Source organism: Neovison vison, chromosome 13 (assembly GCF_020171115.1).
Source record: "Neovison vison isolate M4711 chromosome 13, ASM_NN_V1, whole genome shotgun sequence".
Classification (NCBI taxonomy): Eukaryota; Metazoa; Chordata; class Mammalia; order Carnivora; family Mustelidae; genus Neogale; species Neogale vison.
The window spans coordinates 147,987,836-148,003,841 of NC_058103.1; the positions used below are offsets into that span (position 1 = coordinate 147,987,836).

Here is a 16,006-nt window from a genome sequence, read left to right on the forward strand (position 1 = left end):
TCTTACTACCCCTCCAGCTACAGACCCGTCCGGCTCACGGCCAAACTTCTGAAAAGATCAGCCTAGAATGCTTTCACTGCTTCACGCACTTCTCATCCAAGGGCTCAACTCAGCTCACTGCCTGGCGCACAGCGGGCCCTGGCTCAAAGTTAGTTCCTCCCCTCTTGCAAACTGGCATCTCTTTCCTGGTTCTTCAGAAGGAATTTCTCCGTGGTCAGCAGTGGGTGTCCACTGTCAGACGCCAGGCCCTCGCCGCTGCGCTCCCATACCCTGACCTGGCACCTTAAGGCCGCCTGCTTCCAGGTGCACTGGGTTCTTGGAAGGTCCTGCTGGTCGCCCTCCTGGCCTTCTGCCCGCCTCTCTGCGTTCTCACCTTGCACGGTCAGAGCTCCCCCGTCCCTCGAGAGCTCTCCCCGGCTACGCCCCGGGAGGCCCCGGCTCTCGGTGGTCAACTCTGCTCACTGCGGGTCTCTCGGTTCTCCCAGAGGCGACACGTCAGAGTGCCCCCCGCCTCCAAGCCTGCGAGCAAGTCCCCAAGGCCGGCAATGACCAAACACTGAGGGCGCGCCCACCGAGCGCCGGGCCCGCGCCACCTCTGCTTCCTTCCACCTGGCAGCCTCTCGCTAGGCCCCACTACGTGCCACTCTAAGGGACGAGCTCGCCGTCCCGGCTCCCGAGGCGCCCGCCGTCCGCTGGGACGAGTCGGCCGGGAGGCAGCTCGGGTCCCTCTAGCGGGAGACGGCGGCCCCTGCCCGAGGCCCCCGCCCGGCAGGCGCGGCGGAGGACCCGCGGCCCAGGGCGCAGGGAGCGGCCGCCGGGCGGGAGCCGCGGCGCCCGGGTGCTCGGCGGGGCGGGCGGGGCGGGCGGGGCGGGGGCTGGGCCCGGCCCCGGCGCGCGGGGTCGGGGGTCCAGCCCTGAGCGGCGCCGCCCCCGCCCCGCCCGCCCCGCCCCGCCCCGCCGCCGCCGCCGCCGCCGCCGTCGGGCCCGCGCCTCGCAGCTCGCCGCGGGGAGGGAGGCCCGAGGCCGGAGGCCGGGCCCAGGCCGGGGCAGCCCCTCCGCCGCGCCGCCCTGGGCCGGCGCCCAGGTCCGAGTCGTCTTCCGCCCGCCCCCCCTCCCTCACCCGCCCGCGGCCCCAGCCGGGTCCCGCCGCCAGGCCGGCTCCCGCCCCCGCTCCGCCCCCGGAGCCGCAGCCCCGCCCGCCACCGCCGTCGCCATGTTGTGGCTCCCGCAGCCGGCGCTGGGGACGCGCGCGGCCGAGCCCGGGGCCTGCACCCGCCGCCGCCGCCAGGTAAGCGCCCCCCCGCGGGCCGGGCCAGGGCGGGGAGCCTGCGGGCCGGGGCCGCCGCCGCCGCCGAAGCCGCCTCAGCCCGCCGGCCGGGGCCGCGCCGAGCCGGGGCCGAGCCCGCGCCCGCGCCGCGGCCCTGCAGCCGGGCGGACCCTGCGCGCCGCCCGAGGCGAGGCGGCAGCCACTTCCCCCGACCGCCGCCTGGCGGGCCCCTGCCGCCACCCCACCCCGCCTCCGGCCGCCGGGCCGCCTGCCCCTGCCGCCGCCGCCGCGACCCGCCGCCGCCGCCGCCGCCCTCCCCGCGCGGGGCAGGCGGCCGCCCTCGGCCACAGCCCGCGGCCCCCCGCCCGGGCGCGGATAACGGTGCCGCTTCGCCCCGCCGGGGCGCCCTGTCAGCCCTTCCGTCCCCCGCCGCGCCGAGAGCTGGCGCCGTCCTGGGGCGGACACTTCGGGGGTCGACCCTCTTGGGCGCCCCTCAGTCCCTCCCTCCACCGCCGCCCAAGTTCTGAGCCGGGGGGAGGTTTCTTCGGGAGCAGACAGGTATTCCTGCTCCAGAGTTGGGGGTCTTCAGGGGGGACCAGGCCTGCTAACCAGGGTGGAAATGATCTCTCTGCAGGGGCTCTTCCTGCCAACCTGGGAGTGTGTGTGTGTGTGTGGGGGGGAGGCTCAATGTGACCCGAGGGAGGACAGGGGAGCGTCTGCTGGACAGATGGCCTCCGAGCCTTGGATCAGCGTGTGTGAGGGGGAGGGGTCCATACGACCTTAGGTGTGCCTGTTCCTGAGAACCCCAGGATTATGGGAGCTGCTCAGGGATTTTTAACTTTCTGTTTCTTTGAGTAGGCCAGACGGAGCATTAAAAGTCCTGGATTGGAATAAATCCACAGGCCCACCCAGGGAAGCATGTCTGGCACCCAGGACTGGCCTAGAATAGGACTGGCAGTAGGAGAATGGGACTTGGGGGTAAGATGGTATTTGGCTTAGGGTTGGCCCACCTGCCTTCAGCTCTCTGTTCATACAGGCCCTCTAGGGTGCATCTGTTGGTGTGTACAGTGTGGCTGAGCATACAGGATGTGGACACAGATGCCTGGCCTGGTGGGTGCTTGCTGGGATTTCATGGGTCTGTTTCCTCAAACTCACAGGTACATTGCACAGTGAAAGAGAGAAGAAAGCGTGGTGCTAGCACACATATTTTGACTGTTTTCCCAATGGTCATGGCTTTGAGTCACTCAGTAAATTTTTACTGAGCACTTACTATATGCTGGGCACTGGATAAGGTGTTGGGAGGATGGTGGTAAACCAGAAGGACATGTTTTTGGCTTGAGCTGGTAGCCTAGTGGGAAAGCCCAATAATAAATAATCTGGAAATTTCGTTCCACAGCGAATATTTGTCAATATATATGTGCCGGGCGTTGTTTTAGATGCTGTGAAGAAAGCAAACAGAAATACCTGCCCTCGTTGAGCTTTCAGTCTGATGTGTGTGTGTGTGTGTGGGAAGGAGCAGGAGGCTGGGAAAACGGATTGTGAATAATGCAGCCTCTTCAAAGGGGCTAAATGCTAGGGAGAAACAGAAGACAGGGAAGGAGGATATGAGATACTGGGTGGGGGTTGAATTTACATTCAAGTGGCCCAGGAAGGCCTTCTTGGAAGATGTCTTTTGAATAAAACTTTGAGGGAGGCGGTAAACTGATCATTTCAAACTGGGCTGAGCTTGAGGAAGGAAAGAGGACCAGAATGCCGAGAGCCATGGGCCTTGGTTTGATCTGGGGGCTTTGGGAAGGCTTCCCCGAGGAAGTGACGTCTGGGCTGAGACCCGAAGGAGGGTTAAGAGTTAACCATGTGTGGAGCAGCGCGGAGCTTGGCGAGTTGGAGGAAGTGAAAGAGGCCTGTGTGGCTGGAGGGGGTGAGGGGAGAGGGAGAGGGGAGGTAAGCCTGTAGAGAGGTGAGTTAGATCACAGGAGGCCTTGGGACAGAATGGCTTCTTCCCCACCCCTCCCTCAACTTCGGTCTGTATCCCCAGTGAAATTAGGAACCTTTGAAGGGTTTCAAGTGATTGACATGATGACATTTACGTTTTAAAAGGTCTCTGGCCTCGGTGTGGGGAATGGACTTTGAGATAAGCAGGTAAGGTGAGGCTTTCTCCTTGAGTGGTCTAACTACTTGATCCGCTTCGAAAAGCCTCAGAGAGTCTGGGGGGGAGATCCTTTCCCTCAGAGTCTATTTTGTGCAGCTTTTAGGAAGGCAAAGGAAGACGAATTAGCATTTATGGAGTGCCTGCTAGATGGAAGAATCAATTTGAGAGACTTCAGCAAACATCATATTTAAGTTCATCCTCTCTGCAACTTAAGAGAAAGGGCTTGTCCTGCCCTTTTTACAGATACAAGCCCAGAGGGGATAGGGAACAAGCCCTGAGGGGGTAGATGACTTACCCAAAACCACATTTGTAACACAATCTGGATTCAAACCCGGGTCTCCTGGATCCCAGAGCCCACTGGCTCTGGAACCAAACTACTGGAGTTTGCGTCTTGCTTCTGCCACTTGCTAACAGAATGACTTTGAGTTTAATTTCTTATGTGCCTCAGTTTCCTGTTTGGAAAGGCCTCAAGCTTTTCCCGGCTTCAATGTAGATCAAAGTACCTATCTCATAGGATTGGTAAATGCAGATAAAAGTACCTACCTCGTAGTGTTGTTGTGCATATCAGATTAAACAAGCCACGTAGACGCAGCACTTACCTCACATGTTAGTCGCTATTATTACATTTTTAAAACTCTCATGCTTTCTCTTAGCTATGATTTGGTCACATTGGATGAGATTAAATATATAGATTTAATTTAAAATTTTAATTTTAAAGATTAAATTTAAAATTTAGTTCTTGGATTCTGGGAGACTCTTTTTCCCCTCCCCTTTTCTCTAAATAATGCCAGTGTTCCATGTGATCAATCATTCAACATTGATCTCCCATTTCATTCTTGACACTGTGGTAGGACTTTTGGATACAAAGTGAGTTCCTTACCTTCAGAACCTCAGGGTGTCCAGGGGAGGTCAGATATGTAAACAAAGGAGCTACAATGTACTTAACAAGTTCTCTAATGCTAGCTAGTTAGAGAGCTGTTGGGAGCAGTAGGAACTAAATGCCTATGGGGAGTAGGGAAGATTTTGGGGGCAGAAGTGGCTTTTGAACTGGGCTTTGGAGGAAGAATAGGAGTTTTACAGGCAAGTGAGACTGGGCAAAGGACAGTCTAGGAAGAGAGAGCTATGTGTGAAAGCATGGAGCCCTGAGAGGCTTGGTTGGTCTGGACAGGAGGCTGGGAAGCTGAGTTGGAGCTGTGAAAGGCAAGTCAAGTTTGGATTTTATTCTACAAGCCACAGAGAGTGTTAGATGAGTATTAGATACATCAGATACACACCATGGTCGGTGCTGGAGTTAGAGTGGAGACAGATGTCATTCTGGAGGTGGCTTTATTTTCGCGGGATCACTGTGTTTCAGGATCTGGTTCTCAGTTTTGTAGTCCTAAAATTCAGTTTTGTAGGGCACTCGGAGCTTATTGGATCCAGGCAGACTGACTCACTAACCAAACTTGGAAGATACTGATGCATAAACTTAGGGTATTAAGTGGCCATGAGAAATGAAACTGCAGAATGACAGATGTTCTGTCCTCTGGCCATCCCCCACCCCTTCTGGCCAGGGCTGGGACATATTAACAAACGCTTGCTCCTCAATTCCTGTTTGTTTTTCTCAGGCCCGTGAATATTCATCCTTTTCGTTAACACAATCTTGACTTAAGCTCCATACAGGGTGGGTAGCCATGATTATTAATTGATAGAATGCATGATTCTGTACGGTGTGGGTTGGATCATATGTTTGTGACTCTTAAGGAAGAGGAGGAATAACTTTTTAGAAACAAAATACTGGAAAAGGCTGTTCCTCAGAATTGGTATCCAGATTCTAAGTGATGTGGGTAGTCTTGTAGCTAAAGGGTGGTTCTGGACAGATGCATTGGAAATTGTTCTGGGAACAGAGGTCTGTGAACCCAGGGAGGGGGCGGGGAGCTTTTGGTTGCACTGGAAGGAGAGTTTGGTTTAGAATTTTCGTTTTTCCGACACATCGGAGACAGAAAATAAAGTAGTAACTCCTCCCCTCTACTCAGCCTGGTCATGGTGAGCTTTCCTACTGGATTGGAATCCTCAATCTGGATTGGGGTTTGAGCCTCATCTTAATCTTCTTTCTGCTTCTGCAAAGCTGGGAAGGGTGGTGGATCTTCAAGAGTGTTTTTTTTTGGTTTTTGTTTTTAATTTGACATACAGAGATCACAAGTAGGCAGAGAGCCAGGCAGAGAGAGGAGGAAGAAGCAGGCTCCCTGCTGAGCAGAGAGCCCGATGCCGGGATCATGACCTGGGCCGAAGGCAGAGGCTCTAACCCACTGAGCCACCCAGGCGCCCTCTTCTAGAGTTTTGAATCTTGGTTTTTCTATAGTGAAAAATAAAATCCAAATAGACCAACCTAGATTGTGGACTAATTATTTTTCTTTTAAAACTCTAAAAAGAATTACACCAGAATATTCATGTAGAAAATGCAGGGAGCACAGATTAGGTATACTAAGGAAATACAACTTACTGATAAGTCCTCTAACCCAGAGCTACCGTTAACGTTTTAATATTTAGTGTTTGTATTAGATCTTTATCTCCAGCTCTATCTTTTTTTTTTTTTTTTTTTTTTAAGATTTTATTTGTCAGAGAGAGAGAGGGAGAGAGAGCGAGCACAGGCACACAGAATGGCAGGCAGAGGCAGAGGGGCCTGATGTGGGACTCGATCCCAGGACGCTGGGATCATGACCTGAGCCGAAGGCAGCGGCTTAACCCACTGAGCCACCCAGGCGTCCCTGCTCTATCTTTATATGTAACTTTGTTTGAACTTTTTCTTTTCCATAAAAAATAGGAACACCTGAATAGGAGAGAATTCTGAGTGCGGAGCAGTTGCGTGTACTTACAAGCTGTGCTCACTCCAGTGGTCTCCCTCTCTGTGTTCTAGGAGTGTAGCATTGTGATATCCATTAGCTAATTAATATTGAGAAATGTTTTAGGATTAGAGCGGTACTTCAGCCAACCATTTATTTTTCTTTGAAGTGGGAAGCGTGTATTTGTTGAAATGACCTATCTGATCCTTTTTATAACTCAAAAGTTGGTGGACACCTTTCCAGTTCGGTGTCACCACAGAGTCATTCCTCAAACCTCTCAGCACTTCTGGGGTGTCCTCTGTTCACTGTGTGACTTTGGGTAAGTCCTTTACCTTCTCCATTTTAGATTCTGGAGGGGTTGGATCAAGAGGTAATGGTGCCCCTTTTCTGTCACTAACACCCTCCAGGAGATGAAAAGGCGGAGGATATCCATACTTGTGATTGATTGTGGAAAGACTGCCACAGTGTTGAGTGAAAAGACAGGAGTGTGTCCACTGAGCAGATTAACTCCTGGCCTCCAGTCAGAGTGTGTGTGTTTTTGGGGGAGGGGAGCTGAGGGGATCTGTATCACTTTGTTTTGTCTGTTGATGAGAGCTGCACAATTATTGGGGAGCCCACTAGAAAACTACTTTGGGCAGTTCAGAGGTGGCATTAAGGGTCTTGTGCAAAACTAAGTCTCCAGGATTATTCAGAGAATTGAGACCTACTACCCTCTAGGGTTAACTCAGAATGGACCCCCTCCTGTCTGCAGAACAGTTTGCTGGGAGACCTCCTTCCCGCTGAGTGGTGGGATTGCGTGGTTTTGCTTTTGTTTACATGTTTGCCTGTCACCTGAATTTTCTCAAGGTTTGTGTATCATCTTTACAAAAACAAATAACCAGTTAGTCTGTTTTCATTTTGGAGATAAGCTTGAATGCCCTGAGGCAAAAACTCAAACTGCCCAGAAATATGTCCCTACGGAAGAGTCCTGATGCCGGAGCCCGCCACTCTCCCTGGTCACTCAGGGGAAGGTGCCTTTGTTGGATCTGAGGTGACTTAGGCTGGGGCCTCTGACTGGGCCAGTCCCTGAATTCAGAGGTCCTGGGCTGCACCATCTGGGAGGGGTGGTTAGAGTGTGACTTGGCTTCTAGCTACATTCGGTGGGTGTTTTCTTTTAGAGTGCTTTTAAAGAAATCACTCCTTCCGGGTGTGGTCCCCGGCCTTCGCTCCCCCGGCACCACAGACTCAGTCTCCTGCTTGTCAACGGTGGGGCATGCCAGAGGCCTTGGTGTTGTGACCTGGGGGTCATGGGACTGTAAAGAGAGGGGTTCCTGTGCATAAGCCTCTCATGCATTCCTAGGATTTCCCTCCTTCTGGGGGTTCGGCTCAAGCTGGCGTTGAACACAGGCCGGTGGAGTGGGCTCTGGTTTGCTGCCGGATACAGCATCCTACTCCTGTTTGCCGATTCAGCTCCTAACATTGAAGTTGTTCCTGAGCAAGCCGAAGGGCAGAGGGAGACCCGAGAGAGGGTTTGAAGACAGGTGTCCATTATAACTGCAAGCCTCCCGGGGCTATTCTAGGGCCTGAAAACACATCTGAGGCAGAGTTCTGGCATTTTCAGAGGAGAAGGGGGCCCCGGGGTGGGCATTGAGCAGCTGTTCAGATTCTTCTGGGGCTTGGCCCAGCCCAGGCTCTGCTGTGTATGGGCAAGGGCTGCGCTCTGCCTTCCCTTGCTGGACGGACTCTCCAGACCTGAGCTGAACTGGCTGAGGTTGTAAAAACTTCTTCACTGTTTGAGATGTCATTAGGCCTATAAATCTTCAGGCCCTTAAAAATATTAGATGTGTGATTAATTCTACCATTATTCTTAATTAGAATGTTTACTTGTATTTAAAATCCCATGGAGCCTTTTTGCAACGGGGCCATCATTGATCAGGAATCCACAGTTGCTTGTGAAAGGCCTAGCCTGGGCCCAACCCAGAGCTGGGTGCTCTGTGGAGCACAAAAGAATCCTGTGAGGTGAACTCTGCCCTCAAGGAGTCGCCCCACTGAAAGCAATTAGAGAACAATTTGCTTGCAGACCAGTGATATCTTAAGGGGGCTTTTCTTGCTGAGGGTAGTGGTTACTTTCACACGGGTCACCCTTTGAGATGGCTGGGGTTTCCTCTGGGGAACATTCTCTGGTACCCAAAATGGATTGAATGGCCCTTTGGGAGGAGGAGGTGGCGGCAGTGATGTAATCTCATGGTTCATTTCTTCACTTATCTCCCGGTGACACTGTTTCTCCAAGCCCCTGAGCCCGTTAGGAGAAGGTAGCCAGTGACCCACAAAATATGAACCCCGTGCTTGTCATTCCACCATTCTAGCTCTGGTTCTCTGAGTCTAAGGCTTTTGCATTCCCACTTAGACTCCCCTTTTAAAATATTTACACCCCCCTGGGAGAGGTCAGACTCTTAGCAGTTCATCACCAAATAGTAGCTTTAATTACCAGGAATTAATTAAGTCAACTGAGAGAACGACTGGGGCACAGACAGGCACTTGGGGGCAAGAGTATCCGAAGGGACACACTCCTGCAGGGCAGGAGAGAAGTGAGGGCAGCAGAAGAAACTTTGATGCTCATTAGTTGCCGCAGGCAGGTCCTGCGAACTCAGGGATCGCCCTGGTGGTCCTGCTGGCTGGGGCCTAGGCCGCAGCATGGGCACAGTCCTAGCACCGGCCCAGTGGGCTTTGAGGCAGAGGTGGAATTTGGGCTGACTCTTACAGGGTTGGCAAGACGCCCCCCCCCCACTTAAAAAATAATATATGCTCACTTTGGAAAAGTTTTGGAGCATTCAAGAAGAAAAATCCCTCCTAATTTTATAGCTCGTGATAGACGGCTGAAGTGCATAGGCAGAGGGCAGTGTCTCTTGGACAGTATAAGTTCAGGTCCTCCTGAATCCTTCTGTCAAAGACTAAGTGCCAGTCCTCACGGTAGCCCTCCTGCGTCCCGCCCCATCTCCTCTGACTCCCTCTGCTCTGGTTTGGGTTCCTTGAGTGCACCAAGCACTTCTGCTTGCTCTCCCCTCTGCCTAAAACCTCTGTTCCCCCATGTTCTCATGGCTTGCTGTCGCACTTGCCTCCGAATTGCAAAAGCAGTCCCTCCCGTTTCTGATTGCGGTTGGGGAGCTCCCGTTGAGGAAAGCCCTGTGATTTGTCCTGAATCTGCTTGTTTGTGACTGTGTCATCCAGTGGAACGTCAGCACCCCCGGAGGCGGGGACCTGGCACCTAGTAGGTGCTCAGCCATGATCTCTGAGTGAATGAAAGCGCGTGCCTGTGCAAGTGCAGGGTGTTTGGCTGTGGCATTGGAGCGGGAAAGGGCAGTGTCTGGAAGCTGGAGCCGAAGGAATGGGTGTGGATGGTGTGGAGAGCAGGGACAATCTTGGCAGGAATGGAGACTGGACCCATGGTCCAGTGTGTTCTGGTCACTACAATCTTACCTCTTAGTGGCATGTTGAAGGGGAAGGCAATGATTGGTCTTCGAAGCAGGTGAAGAAGCTCCCGTGGAAATGTAAAAGCAGTGGACTTGGTCTAGGTCTAGAGTATGGAGGTTCTCAAAAGCTTGGCTCGAGGAGCTGGGGTAGGTGATAGAAAACCACTTCAGGGTTTTGAGAAAAGTGAGTGACCTGACAAAAGCAGTATTTGGGGAAGACTGGTCTCCAGGAGATACGCAGGGTGACCATGGGAGAGAGATTGAGGCAGGGAGGGGAGAGGCAACAAGGATGTGGAACGGAGGACATCAGTGAGACGGGGTCGTGGCTGGATGCTCCCCATCTTCTGTGTGTCGGCCTTGACAGAGGCTTCTGGCACTCCCAACTAGGTAGAGCTCAAGTATTGTCTGTGGCTTCCAGTGAGTTTTGGAGGCAGGTGGGGTGTGAGTAAGAGGAAGGGGAAAGGAAGAATCCTCCTTAGGTGTATCAGGTTGGTGGGTCTGGGGTAAGCACACGGTCGTATCCTGCACCAGGCCTGTGCTCACAGACTCAGGATTGCGAAAATTGTTCCCTGTCTGAAGGTAGCTGTCAGTGCTCTTGGGTTTTCTTTTGAACCTATACACTTACCAGGACTGTATCTGAAATCCATTTTGTTCGATCACCTTCTTTCAACTTCATTTTTTGTCTCCATAGTTTTATCTGTTTCTCAAAACAAATTGTCTTTGACTCACAAACCCATTTGGATTGGGTTAATTGACTGGAAATACTTATTTCTAAATGGTTTCTGTTTCATTAGGCTTCTAGCCTGTTTTTAAAGAGGCTTTTGCCAAGATGAGATCAGTGGAGCAGTGATTTGGCTATAATCAACTTCTTCCCTGTGATCTTTTGGTGTAAGCTCTGTGTTGAGATGGGTGTTTCTGATCCTAGAATAAGTATTTGAGTGCTTGCTGTGTGCCAGGCACTGTTTTAGGCACTGGGATTATAACAGGAAATAAATAAAAAATCTCACCTTCAGGGAACTCATTCTAGTGTATGTAGGCTTATAGATAACAAGCAGAATATAAAGTATGATGGAGAGAAACAAAGCAGGGATGGAGGTTAGGGAGGTTTGGTGGGAGGCAGATTTTCTCTTTTAAATATGGAAATCAGGGAAGTATCAACTGATAAAAAGACACTTACAAAGAGATCTGCAGGAGGGAGCCCTGCAGATACCTGAGGGAGGAGCCATCGGGGTAGAGAGAAAAGCCAGGAGACCAAGTCCTTGAAGCCGGAGAAAGCTTGAGGAGTTTTGGGAACAGCAAGGAGGTCAGTGTGGCTGGGGCTGGAGTGAGATGGTGGAAGTACGGGAGAGGAGGCCTGAGTGGTCCCACTGGCTTGTAGGTCCTGATGGGGCACCTGAATGAGAGGGGAAGCTCTCAGCAGCTCTGCCTCCTTCCTAGAAGTGTTGCCTTGGTTGCCTGCCATGCGGAGGGGCTTATGCAGTGGCTCTTGGCGGGGGGGGGGGGCATGGGGGTCTGAATCATCTGGGAGCCTCTCTTGGGCCAGCTGCTTGGGTCATCCTGGCCTCCAGGGCCACCTGGAGCACTGGTGCCATTTCTTGGGCTCATTCAGTGCCAATACCATTGTTCCATAGCCACCAGGTAACTGTCACGTTTTACCCCACTGCTTTGCAGTCAGTTTCTGAGGTCCAGAAGTCTGCATTGTTAGCAAGCTTTTGGGGTGAATTTTGAGGCCAGTGCTCCCTGGACCACACTTTGGTCTATAGACCATGCTTCTCAGCCCCAGAATTACCCATCACCTGTGGTGGTTTTAAAGAATGCTTGGCCCCATCCCTAAAGACACTGATTTAATTGGTCTTAAGTTGGGGTTAGGCATTAGTCTTGCTCCCGACCTCTTCCTAATGTATATCCAGGGCTAGAGTCACTCGTCGGAGGATTAAATAAGCCTCGTACCCAGAACTTGATGGGGGTGTTTGAATGGGTAACTGTGAGTGAGGGACTTCATTCTGCCCCTCTGGGAAGGCTAAGGCAGGGCCGGTCACCTTGCCAGGGATAACAGGCATCTTTTGCGGTGATGTTTACGTGCTTTATCTCATTTGACTGCCTCACTTCTTTTGGGCTCCGCTTCCTTGCTCATAGAGTCAGTGGCTTAAAAATGGTTTCCTGGAGTCTCTTTGGCTCTGACCGTTCTTGATCTTTCTGGTGTTGGAAGAACCTCTAAATCAGAACAGCGTTCTAGGACACTGTTTACTGATGTTGTGTCTTGGAACACCCTAAGGTGCATCATAATTATGGCAAGGACTTGTAGCAAATGTCTCAACGGTAAATTGAAGGAAGATATGTTCCATCACCCTGGGAAGAGGAGGGTGCTAGAAAACTGAAATGTGTGCCATCGGACCCCGGTTCAGAGCTCCTAACGGAACCCCTACCTTGGTCCGTGGAGGCAGGTGGGAGCCTGGGTGTTCTTCTTGGCTCGCCCACTCACTGGGGTGAGTTCCATGTGAAGTAGAAATTGTGTTTTATAAACTGTGAAGCTTCTATAAATCCAGCAAGAAGCAGGCAGCCTGGGTCAGTGACGCCTGATACTCAGGCAGGCCGGCCCCTCTCTGCCCCCAAGCTGTGTTACTGGGGACAGGAGGCAGTTTGAGTGACCTGATGGAATCCAGTGGCCCCGGGAGCTAAGGTTAACCGGGAATAAATAACCAGGCCTGTCCTGGAGTGCCTCAGAACGAACTCACCTCAGAGACGTGAAACACCCCTCTGCCTGGCACCTGGGGCTTGGATTTTTGTCCTTATTGGGACGGCACAGTGTCTGCTTCTTAGTTTGTGTTTTGAAATGTGATGGTCCAGTAAGAAGAAGAAAAGGTTTAGGGGAAGAAAGTTTTTCTGTTTCTCTTCGGTAGAATTGGTATATTGAGTTTCCTTCCCTTCCCTTTAAAATTTTTCCACTCATACTGTCTCTGTCTGTATTTCAAATCCAGACTAAATGCTGGTCTCTCAAAGTTGAGACAAAAATGAAGTCAAATGAGGAAATGCCAAATTAGAGTGAGCGTGAGCAGAATTTGAAATGCGACTTTTCATCCCGTCATTTGTGGGCACAGACCTGATGGGCCATTAACCAGTTTCTCCACATTGGCCAGTTCAACCCGAATCTCGGGGCACTGTGACCCAGCGTGAGAAGTTTTCCAAAGTTCTGGAGGCGATGCTAGTGCTCAGCTACAGTGAAGATCACCTAGTTTTAAAAAACGGCTCTGCCAGCTTTTCTGAATCTTCTCTCGTTCTTATCCCCTGGTTCAGTGTTTGTCTGTTTCCAGTCCCCCCTCCTGTGACTTTCCCCAGCTTGCCTGACCCTCTGCTTCCTCCGCTTCAGCCGGCCTCCTGAGCTGTGTGGAGGGGTAACCTTGTCTCCCCCCCCCGTGCACACTTCTGACCAGCCCGACATTTAGGCATCCGGCAGTCTGCTGGGGCACTCTGGAAAACTAGGAGGTAAAGCCTGCTGGCCCCTGAGGTTGGTGGCATAATGCTGAACATGTGTGTTTGCTGTGTTGAGGGCAGTGTTGTAAGAACTTCACGAATATTAACTCGTTGAATCCCTACAACAGTCCCATTTTACAGACGGGGAAAATGACACAGAGGTGAAGAAACTGCCACAAGGTCGAATGGCTGGCGAGTCTCAGAGCTGAATTTGAAGCCGCGGAGCCTGTGCCCTGAACCACCACACCGTGACGGGGAGGGGGAGATGCTCTGAGGCCTTGAATCTGGGGCTTTGAATTTATGTTTGGAGATTTTCTCAGGGTCTGACATACACTTTTATTTCTGTGATTATTACCTTAACTTACGTAGACATTTACCTTCAGGCGTATTAAAAAATGTTTTATTTTTCTTCTTTCCTTAGGTGATGGTTGGAAACTAGACCATGTGCCTAGGTAGATGTTATTCCTTTCTCCATAGCTCTCCATCCCCAGCAACGCTCACCACGCCCTTGTTTTGAGAACCTCTCTGAGGTATGATGTCTAGGCTGACCTGAGCTGGCCTTAAAGACACACAAGTGATGTCTTTATGTTCCTTGGTACATTTTTTTTTTTTAATTGTGGCAAAACATACATAACAAAATTGACCATTTTAACCATTTTTAAGGTACTGTTGAGTGGTGTTAAGTACATGCACTGTTGTACAACCATTCCTGCCATCCAGAATCTTTTCATCACCCCAGACTGAAACTCTGTACCCATCAAACACTAACTCCCTATCCTTTTTCCCCCTTGGCCCCTGGTCACCATTGTTATGCTTTCTGTCTCTGTGCACGGGACCGCCCCAGGAACCTGGATTCCTAGGTGGGATCATAAGTATTTGTCCTTTTCCATGTGGCGGATTTCACTCCGGGATGTCCTGGAGGCTCATCCATGCCATAGTGTGTCTTGGACCTTTGTGTCTTTTTGAGGCCAAATAATATTCTGTTTATTTGTATCACATTTTGTTTATCCATTCGTCTGTTGATGGACACTTGGGTTGCTTTCATCTTTTGGGTGTTGTGTATAATGCTGCTATGAACACGTGTGTAGGAAGTACTCTTTGAGACCCTGGTTTCAGTTCTTTTGGGTACGTCCTCAGAAGTGGATTGCTAGATCAGACGGTGGCTCTGGGTTTAGTTTTCACTAGGAACTGCTGTACTGTTTTCCTTAGTGGCCGCACCGGGTTATGTTCCTGCCAGCAGCCCAGGATTCTGATTTCTCCATGTCTTCACCAGCACTTGTTATTTTCTGGAATTTGGGTGGTTGTGTTGTGTAATAGCTATCCTAATGGGTGTGACCTTGGTGGTTATCTGGTGGGCTCACAGAGTCCACTATCCAAGGATCTGGTCCTAAGTGAGCGGAAATACACACATGTAGAGAAAATGGTGAACTAGACCTCCGTGTACGCCTCCCCCACATCCAATAGTTACTAACTTGTGGCTAATCTTGTTTCGTTTCGGAATACCCTCCTTGATCTCTTCCTTCTGCTCTGTGTCATTTTGAGGCAAATCCCAGACATCACATCATTTTATTATTTATTTTTAAAGACTTTATTTATTAATTTGAGAAAGGGAGAGTGAGTGCAAGTGGGAGAGGGACAGAGGGAGAGAATCTCAAGCAGACGCCAGGCTGCTGTGGAGCCCAGCACTGGACTCGATCCCATGACCCTGGGGTCATGACCTGAGCCAAAACCAGGATTTGGCGCATTTTATTTGTAGATATTTCACTTTATAGACATAAAGAGAAAGAATTTTAATAATCCATTTGTCTGATGGTAGAAGGGCACATAGACTTTTAGGTCTCTTATTCCCTGTCCTTCCCTTGGGCACACATGCGGACACCTGGATGTTCCGTCTGTTGCCTTACCCTGTGGTTGGTGAGAAGCTTGCTTTCCTGAAGAAGGCTGGCTGCCCTTAGGTCAGAGGCGCCATGGTGAAAGAGCCCACCCAGTCTCCATTGACAGGGGAGAGAGAAGAGGGAGGAAGAAGGGATGAGGAAGAACGTGTGTGCGTTTGTGTGTGTGTGTGTGTGTGTGTGTGTGAGAGAGAGAGAGAGAGAGAGAGAGAGAGAAAGCGAGTGATGGAGGGGAACCACAGCATACTAAGAATATTAGCATGTTCCTTCTCCTTGCCCTCTCCCCGCAACCCCTCACCTCCAGAAAACCCTTTGATTTTGAAATCTTTGGGACTGTAGTTTGCCCGTGGTAGATGAGACCAGTGACACACACAGAGCCACCAAACACATGGGTACCGGAGAGGAGGAAAAAGTAATCCTGTGGAATGGCTACTTTTTCTTTTCTGGGGCCCTTTTGTTCAGGGAGTGGAGGCTTGGTTCCCAGCAGGCCCGAGGCTACAGGTTTTTGCTTCTGTTTGGGTGTCCCTACTACCAGGAGATGATGCTTTTACAAAACTCTGCGGGAGGGACTCTCGGAGGGTGCTGTGCGGACAAAGAGGAGTCCTCTTCTTTCTTCTTAGTCTCTGGGTTCTGTCCCTTTCTAACAAAATGCAGTGCCGGAGTGAGTGCTAAGATCTGTTTCCAAGCAAGGAAAGGGAAAGGGAGTGAGGGTTACAGAGTATCAGTTTTTGTCTTGGTTCTCAGCTCTCTTTAAACTTTGTTGCCTATAACTGGTGTGTATCATCTCAGTCAGCTGACTGGTGCTACCTAACCCCAACTCCCTCCTCTTTTATCCCCTCTTCTTTTTATCTTTAAAAATAACAGCTTTATTGAGATAAAATTCGTATGCCATGCAATTCACCCATTTAAGCACACAATTCAGTGGTTTGTAGCATATTCAGTCATATCCCCTTTTC

At 51.2% G+C, this 16,006-nt stretch overlaps 1 protein-coding gene across 3 annotated transcripts in view; it reads left to right on the plus strand.

The window, feature by feature from the left end:
- The first annotated feature begins 310 nt into the window (after positions 1-310).
- Positions 311-16,006, plus strand: part of ZNF592 (zinc finger protein 592) — a 48,323-nt gene continuing 32,627 nt past the window's right edge. Inside the window, exons 1-2 of one of the 3 annotated variants that reach the window (XM_044231570.1) lie at positions 311-381; positions 13,580-13,688. The gene's annotated coding sequence lies outside the window, so the exon portion shown is untranslated. Of the gene's footprint in view, positions 382-1,231; positions 1,289-13,512; positions 13,689-16,006 lie in introns of those variants that run through there. The other 2 variants (XM_044231569.1, XM_044231571.1) reach the window with 2 other exon arrangements.